The 13,180-nt window shown below is 34.2% G+C and overlaps 2 long non-coding RNA genes across 5 annotated transcripts; one reads left to right on the top strand and one right to left on the bottom strand.

Moving 5' to 3' along the window:
* Window positions 1–1,271: 1,271 nt before the first annotated feature.
* Window positions 1,272–6,697, bottom strand: LOC120343332 (uncharacterized). Of its 4 annotated transcripts, none has more exons than XR_005569606.2 (4): window positions 4,277–5,049; window positions 3,612–3,712; window positions 2,953–3,041; window positions 1,272–2,622 (listed from the first exon to the last, which is right to left on the bottom strand). It is a non-coding gene; the product is annotated as an uncharacterized LOC120343332 (long non-coding RNA). The 4 variants fall into 4 exon arrangements; XR_013474813.1 differs by having other exon boundaries at window positions 3,612–3,672; XR_013474814.1 differs by lacking the exons at window positions 2,953–3,041; window positions 4,277–5,049 and adding an exon at window positions 5,619–6,697.
* Window positions 6,698–9,407: 2,710 nt separating this feature from the next.
* LOC144420761 (uncharacterized) lies at window positions 9,408–11,524 on the top strand. Its single transcript, XR_013474726.1, has 3 exons — window positions 9,408–9,551; window positions 10,126–10,253; window positions 10,515–11,524. It is a non-coding gene; the product is annotated as an uncharacterized LOC144420761 (long non-coding RNA).
* Window positions 11,525–13,180: the final 1,656 nt, after the last annotated feature.

Below are 13,180 nucleotides of genomic sequence, written 5' to 3'. Positions count from 1 at the left end.
CAAGTTTTCAATTCCTCCGTTTTGTTTTGAATCTTCAACTGAATAAGTACGGCAATTCCGACATTTCCAGTTCTGGTTCTGGAATCCGTCAGTTTCGCATTTTTTATGAAACATTTTCTCACACACTATGCACTGCAAAGTTTCATATCCATCACCAGGCAATGGCAAAATACTTTGCAAGCAAACCGAAGGGATGTTTTGGGTACTCGGGTAGAATGTATTTCAGGTTTAATGTGACTCCAAAAAACGTCAATATCATTTTAAATTAAATGCCATTCCGAGCCCTCCATTGCTATACTTGCAATTGTGATGCTGTCACTATTGGCCTCACTGAGCTAACAAACTGCTGTTTGCACGATTCCAGAATAATTACTCGATAAAAGACTGTCATACATTGATGCATGATTTTTTTAAGAAAACTGGTCCGAAATAGTTATCCAGTGATTTTTCTGATGTTTATTATTTCAACAAAGGTATTACAGGATTTTATTGGGAATCCTTTCACTGTCAATATTATTACATCATTCGGTCCTGATAAATGACGATATTTTATTTTCATTAAATTGCTGCATTTATAATTCTATCATTCAAAAATAATTTATCCCGTATAATTTGTTGGTGAATCAAATCCAAATGAAGACATTCCAACCAATGGTTACTAAAAAATGGATTTTTTCAACCGAGAATCCTCTGGGGATTTATCTAATTTTTGTACGGTCAAATCCGTTAATATCGATGAAATATAACAAATATTTTTCAGTTGGTCTTTCTATTTGTTTAGTTTCCCCCAAAAAGTTATCGTCGTCCGTTGAGTACATTTATGTGCTGTTTTCAACTTCATGATTTTCTTGCTCGGTTGTAGACACATCGAATACACTGTTTGTCTTCTCCCTTGAAAGTTGTTTTCCTACTGCAATGTTCAAATATGCGTCGTTAAATAGATCATTACTTATCGATTTTAATCGGTAAGTATGTTGATGGGTATTTGTCTGTTTATCTGTCTGTCTGTTAGATGCACGCGATATCTCACGAAAGTGAGATTGGATCTGTTGCAGATTTTGCATGTGCATTCATCATATCTCGTACCAGTAGCCTATTGATATTGGGCGAATTATGTCGTATAATTAGCGAGTTATTAATTAATTAGTGATGGGACACAAGGTGTCACTATGGAGTAAGAGCGCTGTTAGCGGGGTTATCCCCTAACTTTCGATCGATAAGTCTTCGGTCTCTGACCAATATTCTCGTTTTTATTTTGTTGCAGCGAAAAATTCTCCATTGTGTTATCCATAAATTGTGGTAAATTTGCGTTATTTAATCTATATACATTTTGTAATATTTTTTCCTCATTTGCTTCAATCGAAATGTTTTTTTCGTCACTTTGCAATTCTTGCGCAATTCCAGCTTGAGTTGATGTAATGTAATCATTTCTAAATGGGCACGTGTCATCTTTTTTTTTATTTTCGATTTCGTTTGACCGCTTTCATATGTATCGACAGTATGGAGATACCATCTATACCAGACTATCCACATGTAAATCAATCTTGTTGTGTTTTTACAAGCTGTTGGCCAATTTCATTTCATGCGTATTCAAGTTGACGACAACTCCACGACCGGCAATTTCTACACCATCATCAAATTCTGGGCTGCAAGCTATATCTGGAAGAACCAATGAGCCCAATCAACGCCGACCATGGCCAATATACAAATTTTCACAGAATGTAAAAGAAAAAATATTACGAAGAAACGATTATGGACTTTTAGTACAGTGGCGGTGTTGCCGATTTGTAAGACTAAAAATTTTTTTATAACAACGGCCTCTGCATCGCCTGACACATATGTTCTACGATAAGAGCGAAAACGCAAGATATATATAAAATCACATATCCAGCATCTGTAAAAGCAAAACACACAATTAATTTCCTTCATAGGATGTTCTGATAACAGGTGACCGAGACGAATGATCATAAAGTCTTCAACCACGCAGTTTATGATAGCTTCAAGATATCAGGCATCCTAAAGTCACAGTCTAGACTAGACAGCCCTTTACTTTCAATCTGATAATGATTTACATATCTGCCGAACGGCATTCCGCTGCATATCCAGCTGACTACAGACACCGACACAAGAAAAATTATCAAAGATCAAAAAAAAGAAAAAGCCACAAGGAAATGAATAAACGAGAAATACCATAAATGCAGGACAGTTTCACATGATACATGCACATTCAAAACATAATGTTCTAAACATTATATAAATTTCCATTTGGACTTACTAATAGTCTCAGTTACGCAATCCACAGACGTCGAATAAACAATATTCCCACAGGCAACCATATTAAACTAATAACACTATATACAAAGAACTTTGTTTACATTAGGTACATATCTTTGAATAGTGGTCGTTAATTACACAAGATAAATACCCTAAATTTGGTATGGTTTACGAAATAATAAAATATTGACTTTTCAAAACCAAAGTTTGTATGAAGCATAAAAGAAAAGTTACTGCTGATAAGGTCGAATGTGCAAAAGGGACCAAACTGGGCTCACAACGCCTTTCTCTGAACTGGTATTGGCACAGAAACATCATCTATCTTCACCGCTGTCAATTAGGTATGGCCTGTAAAGAAAGAAAATAAATTAATGATTTGGTATCTTCGTATTTAAGTTATCATTGACAGTATCTCCTAAGGGTTTACACCACTTTGAATCATTTTCTTCAAAGCAAAATAGCTCAGAAAATTAAACTGAATTTGCAATCATTGGCGCATGCAGACACTAATATCAATCAATGACAATAGTTTCATCGCGCTTTTTCCTCGATTCCGAATACACGCAACATGGCGTATACGATGACACACGATAAAGCTTAAGAAGGTATTGTTAAAATGTGAATATTATACAACTCTTATCATGCTAAGGGTAGAGTATGCTACTCTCTCTTTCCTACCCAAATGTGGTCATGCTAGAGTACTCTACCCTTGACACCTTAGGGTTGTGGCTGAACAACTGTTTGATCGTGTGTCTGGTGCCTGGCTTCTGTAAAAGATGAATATTTACGTCACACAAAGACAGTTTTCGTTTGCGCGTTATCGCGCCCAACAAGTAGGTTATGAAAAAGTAAAGTCAGTGTATTTTGGTGGTGATTTTCAGCTTTTCTAAGACCAACTTATGAAATATCGTCTGGTTTCTTGAATTAGCGGACTACCCATGATTTATATAATATACGTTTTTGGGATTACAAGGCCCTTTAATGTTTTAGGTTCATGCACGATGATTTTCGTTTATTCCACACTATCTGAACTTTGTGTTTTCATAGTCAAAAAATAGTAAATCTTGACTAATATTACTGAAAATGCATAATGAACGACCCGAAGGCGATCAAAAACACGTCAATTATATTTTATGTACGTTCGAGGGATACCATGTAAAATGAAAAAAACGATCATGGCACTATGGGACCAAACTTAATTATCATTACTTTTTATATAATGCGTAATTTCTTTTATTGTTGTATTTATATATTAACAGTGAAAGTATTATAGAAGTCTGTGTCGTTTATAAAGATATTTCAGAATAACCACTGTTTGAGATGAACATATAACTTACATATAGGTGTCTTGTTAAATATTTATTTGTTAAATATTTTGATCCGGAATTTGTTCTGTCTCTGGAAAAATATAATCAGTTTCAATTTCATTCAGTTGATTCTGAAAATTAGTAAATGTAAAAAAATGAGCTCAGTCATTGAAAAAATATAATAAATATTACATTATTTTGATAGATTTATATTGTAAATTAAACAAAACGCGTCTTTATGACTGATAACAGGCTAATAATTAAAATCTTGTTTATTCTTTACTCGGAAAATAAAAAGACAGAGTAAACTTAATAACATTGGCGGTTATTAATTCTGACAATAAGATACAAAATTCAGATGCTTATGGTAGTCTCTGTGGGTCGGTCATATATCGTTTAGATCAAAGTAGAACAACATTGTACATATGCAACAATGTTCCACTTGGCAACTAGAAGAAAAGTTTTTTCCTAAATATCTCACGTGACTTAAACAAAGAGCATCGTGCAGGAATTGCGAATGAGTGTTGAAATAAACCTATTCTTACTGTTCTTAATATAAAAATCTTTTTTGTAGTCCCACTCCCAGTAGTCAATAGTCTTGCACATATAAAGCAAAATTTAAATAGGAATGGCAAAACATAATTATTATTTAATATTATTGGATCATAATAATATTAGTAACATTTTTCACTCACCCGTATATTAAACTATGCCGTCTTTTGTTCCCATCATCAATCTTGAGCTCATAAAACAAGAATATTTAAAAACAATGACGCTTATATCTTATGGCGTGACACATTGGGCCAGGGCGCACCGCGTTTGGTGCCCCATTCAGATAATAGTTTATGTAGTAACGCTTAACTTGTCAATATTTCGCTAAAGTAGCATATAATGGTTGGTTTGTGCCTTCTAGATATCCCGCCAAAACACTTTGGAGAAGAAAAATCTCGGTAAAAATCTTATTTTAAATAAACTTCATGAATTTAATTTAAGGGGTTAATAAACACCACCGACCAATAAATAAATACATATATATATATATATATATATATATATATTTCATGTTTCATTATGAAGCAGAATTAGGGCTAAGAAAAAATTATCAGACTCATCGTTGCTAAGCTCCGTGATAATAGATTGAAATATGTTTCCCAAACGCCGAAGTTAATGAACTTTAAGTTATTTTCAAATTAAGTTATCACTAAGATCATGAGGTCTGAATATCATATTTTGAGTAGTTTTGCCTGTGTCACTCCAAATAACCCAATCATAGTTAAACTTGAGGTTTGTCTCAACTTTACTAGAGTAAATTAATGTTACCGTCGTACTTAACTGCAGCTGTTGATTTAATAATATTCATTCTGCCAGATTTCTATTGTTTTCAGATGTTCTTGTTTCATGAGCTCAAGATTGATTATGGAAACAAGACGAAAGGCAACAACGTTAAATATACAGGTGTGTTACATTATTATTATTATTATGGCAAATGTTACTATTATTATTATGATCTAATAATATTAAATAATAAAAATAATAATTATGCTTCATTACAAGATTAGATTTGCTCAGATTTGATTAGAAGATATTATTTTTGCTTCCCCAAATGACTGACCCTCAGAGATTATCATAGATTATCATATCACCAAAATCTACACTGATTGCTAGATTGGGCATTGCGGAAAAGGTGATAAGTGGTTTGATATACAAACAAACGCAAAACCATGGCGGCAAATTCGGTGTGCGGACACTCATAAAAGCAATTATCAGGAAAAACACTAATCACACGTGAGCTGGTCTGTAGCCTAATTGATACATTGACGTGGCCAACATTGTTAAAACAGTACCGGTATACACACAGAGAGAACAAATCAAAAATATGCCCTTAAATGAATGTTTAAAAATGTTGCGCATTGATATGGTCATAAGTTACACTACAAACTATTTACACATATATAGTTGAATACTCATTTAATATTCAAGCGGAATTTCTAGAAATAACAGGATCTGCTGACAGTCAGAATTCAATATCATACTCACTGTCACAAAATATATCCGTTCTTACTGCCATGCACCTTAAACATTTGAAGATAGTATTTAGTCGGCTTGTTTTTGATATATTGTAGTTTTCAGATATCATTTGGTTAGCTTGTTTTTGATATATTGTCGAAACGACAACTTGTTATTTGTTTGGCTCATTGGTTCATCCAAATATAGATTGCAGAACTTGTCCAGCCTGGGGTTGAAAGTTAGCCTTGTTATGTTTATTTATCATGCAATACTTCATCCACACTTTTATTTTTATTTTTTTAGACACAATGACGAGACATAACTGCAAGAAATCTGCCTCAAGATATAGTCGCTGCGAAATCTGGTATACCGGTATGCGCTAACACAGTGATTTTTATCCTTTTTCGGACCGTGGGATTTCTCATCTAAAATTGGGGCGGAACACCAATTGAGATTTTTGGAAATGTACTATAATATGCAATTAACTGACTTTTACCCGCGGTTGTGTGCAATTTGTATAACTTATTCTTGCTTGCTCCAGCAAAGTAATGACTTAGAAACTTTTCAAACAAACTTTTCATCAGTCAAAAACACTTTCATTTCATTTCGTAATTCCTAAAGGCGATACTTTCCTCAAAAAACAAAAATAAAATACTTTCCTCAAAACAACCATATGACCAACAAAATTGTGTATTCTGCACCCATTTCTTTGCATAAAAATGCGAATATGCGGCTTTTTACAGATCTGGACTAACCATACTTAACAAGGTATTAATCACGGAAGCTAATTTTACAGGAAACGTCTTTTCGACTAGCGCAGTGAGTAATCATAACATCAGGTTTAACTCCTCTGGTAGGATTAACTCCTCTGCAACAGTATGCGAATATTTTTTCTTCTCTATTATTTCAGCGACATGGTAGCTGGTTATTTGAATTTTATCAGATATCGTTGTTGATAATTTTATGATATTTATTTGATCACGGTATCTTTCGCGCAACCGCATCAAATATTGATGATAATTTTTTTTTCGAAATGATGTTTCAGTATCGTTGGAACCATGGCAATATTGTGGAACTCTTTCCCACATAGCGCTACCAGGCATAACAGATTTGTGGCTCTTTCATTGAAATCTCTTGTGACTGCGAATCCGAAAAAAAAGTCATTTTTGTGGTACGGAATACAGTACGGAATAAGGAATACAGTATTTAGTTTTCAAGTAAATGAGTCCATATTGCCAGGAAATGAGCCACTTTTAATGAGGTACAATGGATTTCCTCTCCATGAGCTCCCCATGCTGCAATTGCATATAAGGAATATCGGATTGAAAGGGTAATGTTGAAAATGTGACTTTCATCGATTATTCTCACGTGACAGAATGAGGATTACTGAATTTTATTACAATCTCCGAGTTTTATTTCACATTTTCTTAACACTTCCTTGTTGTGTTATAGTTAAACATAGCTAAAGTTATTCGGATTATATTCAAATTATTGTCGCTACTGGTTATAACAACATAAATCAAAACAAGAGAACAACTGCATATTGTAATCCGACCAAGTCTCTTCCTTGACAAATTGAAACCGCTCGTAATTGCAAAGAGTTTTTCATACAATCTTGGAAATATGATAATTGTGGTGCAAACTTATAGACACCGATACGAATGTTTCAGGGTAGTTGTTTTCTGGCGGTATAGGTTTTGCGCGTCGAAAAGCGAAAACTGCCTATAGAACCTTGCAACTATGAAGGTCTGAAGGCTAAAATGACGCAAGACAAAGCGTTGATGGCTCAAGTCATTAAGTTTTCTTTAGCTGTTATTAGACGGGATTACCATCTTTCGCACTTGAGTTTTCCAAAATTATATTGACATTTATCTGCTTTTTATTATCACACTATGTATTAGGTATCGACTCAACACTGTCGAGGTTTGTCATACCAACTTGAGATATTTCAGCGTAAATTGCTATATTGAGGAAATAATTGTATACAAAATTTGAAAATGTGTGTCAAAAAATAAGTCTGGAAAATTAGAAATGTGTGTTTAAATTAGAAATGTCAGTTTTTTAGTATCTATAACTGCTGATATATATATATAGGAAATATTGCCGAAGTATGCAAAAGAGAATGACTACTAAACGTGGATGACAGACGCAGAATTGGCATCGTGATAGTCTCATTGGGCAACTTTGAAGTTGCTTTTTGAGATATATAGACATATTTATAATTAGTCATAAATCATTCAGCCTAACGCGGCAACAATTATCCGACGAGATCGCCGCACAGACATCACAATACAATGAAACTTCATAAATCCACAAATGTCATACTCTCAACAGTAAATTATTGTGGACAAGAAGGGATTTATTCAAAACGAGTTGTTTTAAAACAATTGTTTCAAATCGAGTTTTATATCGAGGCACCCTATTAAGCTCTTTAAAATATTCGCGGCACACTAATCACATAGTATGAACATTTTCTGCTCATAAAACCATTTTGCTATAAATTAATAAAAATAAGAAGATCAGATAAAGGAAATTTTATTCATTTAAATACAAAATACCCTGTATTTAGTAACAGGTATAGAATAATATTGGTGAATGTCAATGGGGCTGTTGTGCCTGGTGCTCCGTTACTACTGCTGCGATTTGTGGACAAATCTGAGAGAGATACTCTTCTTCAGTGTTTTTATGCCTGTCAGTTTTTTCGCAGAGAGAGTTCATGGCGTTACCCGAAAAAACGTTTTCGGTGCTTTAATTCCAGTACGACTAAATACCTCAGCAGCTTAGTTTACTTCCATCCTCTTTCCAAATTTTAAACCAAAATGCGCGTTTGTAAGCCGCTATGCTAACTTTCAACGAGGCAACTTCAGTCTCGAGTTTCTACATGTATTTTCATTAGTCGATATTTGTTATTACAATAATGTCCCACATAATTGTCAAACCATGTAGTAGATCTAAATGTAAATACCTGATAAATGAATATATTAGCAATTTTTTATTTCGTATATGCCTTCAGCTTTTTACAATAGCTAAATAAACTCCTTTGTTCTAACAAATAGAATGATATGGAATTGTTATAGAATGATATGGGGTTATTAACGTGATATACCGAGAACAATAAGACTACGTTTAGACACATTGATGGTCTCAAGTGCACGTAGGTAGAAGGAACCTATATATATACTAATCGTACATCGTAATTGCAGCAGATTTCTAGTACTCATCGGGACGCTTGTAAAATGTATTGAATGTCAGTTTAATTGCATGAAAGAAAAATGCAGCAAAATTTAGAAGGCGTCTTCATCTATTCGGGTAGCAGATCCCCCCAGAAGATTAGTTTGTTTACCTTTGTATGTTTATCTAACTATTTTAACTACCTTAACCCCTCAAGTTGCCACGTATAAAAAAAATACAAATAATAGCAGATTTATACCAGTGGCGGATTGATATATATATATTTATATTCATTTATTTTCAAGAAAAAAAAAACATTTAATTACCTTGATGTTGTGTCAAAAGAAAACAACGACAGCATCAATTAGCCCAGCTTTCTGAGAATTAGACAAACCTTTCGTCATCGCGTATCCATGTGACTGGTTGAGAAATGCGATTCGCACCTCTGCGTTCAAATTGATCAGCGTAATTACATATTTAATTACTGTAGTCAAATAAGATAACGGTAAGCAATAAAGATTTGATTGATTAAGCATTTTACCTCAGGTCGATCACATTGTCTGGCGATATTCCATATCATTCTATTTGTTAGCTTGATGGAGTTTATTTACTTATTGTGAAAAGCTGAAGACATATACGAAAAAAAAATTTGCTAATATATTCATTTATCAGGTATTATATTTAGATCTACTACATGGGTTGACAATTGTGCGGGACATTGTTGTAAGAACAAATATATATCGACTACTGAAAAGACATGTAGAAACACGAGACTGAAGTTGCCCCATCAAGGTAAATGATCTACGCTTATGTCATATAACAGGGGTGTATAACTCAAATAAGGATAAGCGTCAAAGTTTCAAAATCTTCTCGTCGTGACCCAAGCCGCGTTCGAATTATTGGTTATGACTAAACACAGGGGTTCCCGCGCAATGGTTAAAAACCATCGGGTTATGTGAACGAACTTATGTAAAACCTGTAATAACAACGAACTTCAATAAAACACTTTCGATAAAGAGATAGTCGGTCGTCCACGAATCTTTGTATTCACAAATAGTTTCACTTTTTTTTCTGTCTTTGTTTGCGCGCTATGGGTAGCTAGACAAACAAGACAGACCAGTTACCAAAAACTATCATGTCCTGTTTTATTGCTGCTGAGTTAACAACACAAGTTACATACATATAAATTGTATTATGAAAGTTCACAAATAAGAGATATGCATATATCTCTTTACTTCAATATGTACATTGGTAGCAAGGTGAAATTCAATTAATCTTTTTAAATATTTATGTAGCATGCCATGCTGTTCATTGCATGGTTTATAATATTTGAATTAGTAATATCATACCTACAATTCATTTACAGTCAAAGATTGGGCTATGGTGAAATAGCATACTGGGAAATGGGCGTCCTCGGTAAACATATTTCCAACTGGGTCATTCCTGGGAGAAAGATGTTGCAAAAAAGGATTTCGAAGCTGTAAAAGTCGAAAGGTGATTATATATCTAATGGAAAATTTAGAATCAGCTGCTTGAAAAATGTCTTATTTGATAATGCTAAATCATATCATCTTGTCACCACCGCAAGTGCTTCACACACTTTCATTCTTAAAAATAGCACCGTTTTAAAACAATTTAGAAGTTGTTAGACATCACTTCTCAGTTTCATGAGAAACAACCACAAATATTATTAGTTAACCCACAAACTTGCACTGTACCCAGTTTGTGATGTATGTTCTTCTCAATATATTTCAGATGGTTACATAGGACCACAACAATGCGGTGAAAATGTTTATTTACTCGAGTCCTACAGTAATATGATCATAAGAAGCGCTGTGGTTGAAGTTGACGCACGGTGTACCCCCAAGAAGTGCTGCATCTGGATTGTTTTATCAATGCAACCCGATAAATGATCACAATCACTCAATACGAATCTTTGCCATCTAATATTCCGCCATGAAGTAAGCAATACCCCTTATTCATTAAAAACCCATCCTACGCGCAAAAAGAACGTGTCCATGTTAAACGCTTCCAGTACCGGTACCGTACCCAAAGCAAAATTAGCGCCGCATTTGCAGCGCATATGCCACAGAGCAGGGCGCGTTGGCAGAATCTCATGGTCTAGCGAGAATGACGTCATCGGAAACACCGCGCTCATTAAAATTTTAATGAACGATTATCAAAAATCTTGACCATGTTTAACATGATAAAAATATCAAAAAAGATGTAAAAAATATTCTATTCTCAAAGCTGCTCACGTCTACATTGAAAGATCTATCTATCTAGAAAATTACAAAAAATGCAAATTTCTGCTCTGGTGATCACATTCCCCATAAGAGCTAATGTTAAAATTGTTTTGTTTACATCACTTTTCTTTTTGCGCGTAGGATGGGTTTTTAATGAATAAGGTCTATTCCGAGTGGGCGTCGTATTTGAGTTATTGTCATTTCGTGTTCCTGGATACAAATCTGGAACAATTGTTATGCCGTCGCGAGGAGCTAAGCAAACAAGCGCTCCAGCAGTCTGACTTAGCTTGTAATCAGAAAAAAATATTGCGTTCAGATATGAATTGAAAAACTTCTTAGTTTTGAATTATGTTTCATCCATGGCCATTGTTCAATTGCTGAATCCAATTCTTTGTAAAATTGAGGCATACCGTTTTTAAATATCCAAGTGAAGACTGTAAGTCTACTATGTTGAAAACTGCATCTCCAAATGCTATCCAGGCTACAAAAATTCTGCTCATTGTTGAGGCCAAAACCCTGAGCATCCAGCCAGCAGAGCTTGCTTTTCATTTTCCCCAACACAAGACTGGCTGCTTATAGCATGCACGGTTTTATTAATGTTCCATCATTATTATGTGGTTTTGTGTAGTAGTATTTTTTTGATTCCGTCAGCAATGTAAAATAGTTCATACAACATTTTAAAATTAATTAAACCATTTTGACGAGGCTGTAACGAAGCGGCCGTTAGATCATCGAGTTAGTCACTGCCTTTTGCAAAAATTAATAAAATCAACATCTAATCAACGAAATTGTGCTAGAAAAACCACACTGAAAATAAATTAAAACAGAAGGTAAAACAAAATAAACAAACAAAAAAAAACTCAATTCGATAGAATACAATGCTTAATAGATAACAAAGTAGTTTATTGCCTTCCTGCCAACAGCGTCTGACGATGCAAGTATGTGTTACTTGCAGCTATCGATATATTTTTCAAAAAGTTTGCGGGAGAAGCCTGCATAACAGCAATTTTTTTATTTCCCGACGAATTTCATTCCAAATAATCTCCCTGGAAACATTATAGATTTTTGTAGAATCTGACCTCGGAACAAATAGGTTGTGCTGTATCTTGTGCCTTGGTTAAGGATTGAATTTATGCTTTGAAAAAAATCAAAAAAACATTTGGGGAACAGTTTATTTTCGTATGGTATATGAATTTTGCAACTCCATATCGATATAAGTCATTTAGCTTGAGAAGTCTAAATTTATAATAATACGGTTTAATATGTGCTTCGTAACCGCTATTTGAAATTATGCGAATGGCTTTGTTTTGCAGTACACTGAGCTTCTTTAAATGCTGTTTTGACGCACAGCCCCATATAATTATCCCGTAAGTTATATGTGAATAAAAAAGTCTGTGATAAATATGTGTTATAGTTTTTTGTGAGACCATTCCTCATGGCTTACTTAGCGTTCCAACGGCACGTGCTAATATTATTGATAGCAGTTCAATGTGACCACTCTAGTTCAACAAACAATCAATTTCAAGTCCCATGTAAGAAGCTAATTTTACTTTTGTGTGGCAAACATACGAACGATTTCTAGACGCTTCAACAACTTCAGAAGATGAAAATTGGAGAAAGTTCCTCACCCGAAATCTTAATTTTATTCAAACAAGATTTCTTGAATTGAAATACGTAAATATCTTGTGTTGCTGGATAGCGTGCTTCATTTGAAGATGTCGCTGCAAGCCACCTGGTCTCATAACGTCGTTATTCAGATTGTCAAGACACCCATTTTGATACTAAAAAAGATGCTCATTGACAGCGGACGGTGAAATAGGTTATATATACAACAATCCTGGCAAATAAAAGGCATATAAATTTAGATGTCGTGAAGCAGTGTTTCTTTTTTTTGTGATAAGACGCCTTTGTAAAAACTCTCCGCGCATGCGACGCACTAGTGAAAAAATATTTGAAAACAAAATGATAGAAACACTGAAAATCAAGTTTGGTTAGCTTTATGAGACGTGAGGACTTAGCAATGTTATGATATAGCTCTTGGATAAACCGTGTGTATCGTTATTAGTACAAGCTGGATATTCGTTATTCCAAAAAATTCACAAAATTCTCGGATTTACTAAATTGAACAAATCTTAAGTAAATACAGAAAGTAACATTGTGGTTTGATTTTATCAG

The sequence above is a fragment of the Styela clava genome, chromosome 3 (assembly GCF_964204865.1).
Source record: "Styela clava chromosome 3, kaStyClav1.hap1.2, whole genome shotgun sequence".
NCBI lineage: Eukaryota > Metazoa > Chordata > Ascidiacea > Stolidobranchia > Styelidae > Styela > Styela clava.
Note: the sequence above shows the minus strand (reverse complement) of the source record. Positions and strands in the feature narration are given on the sequence as shown.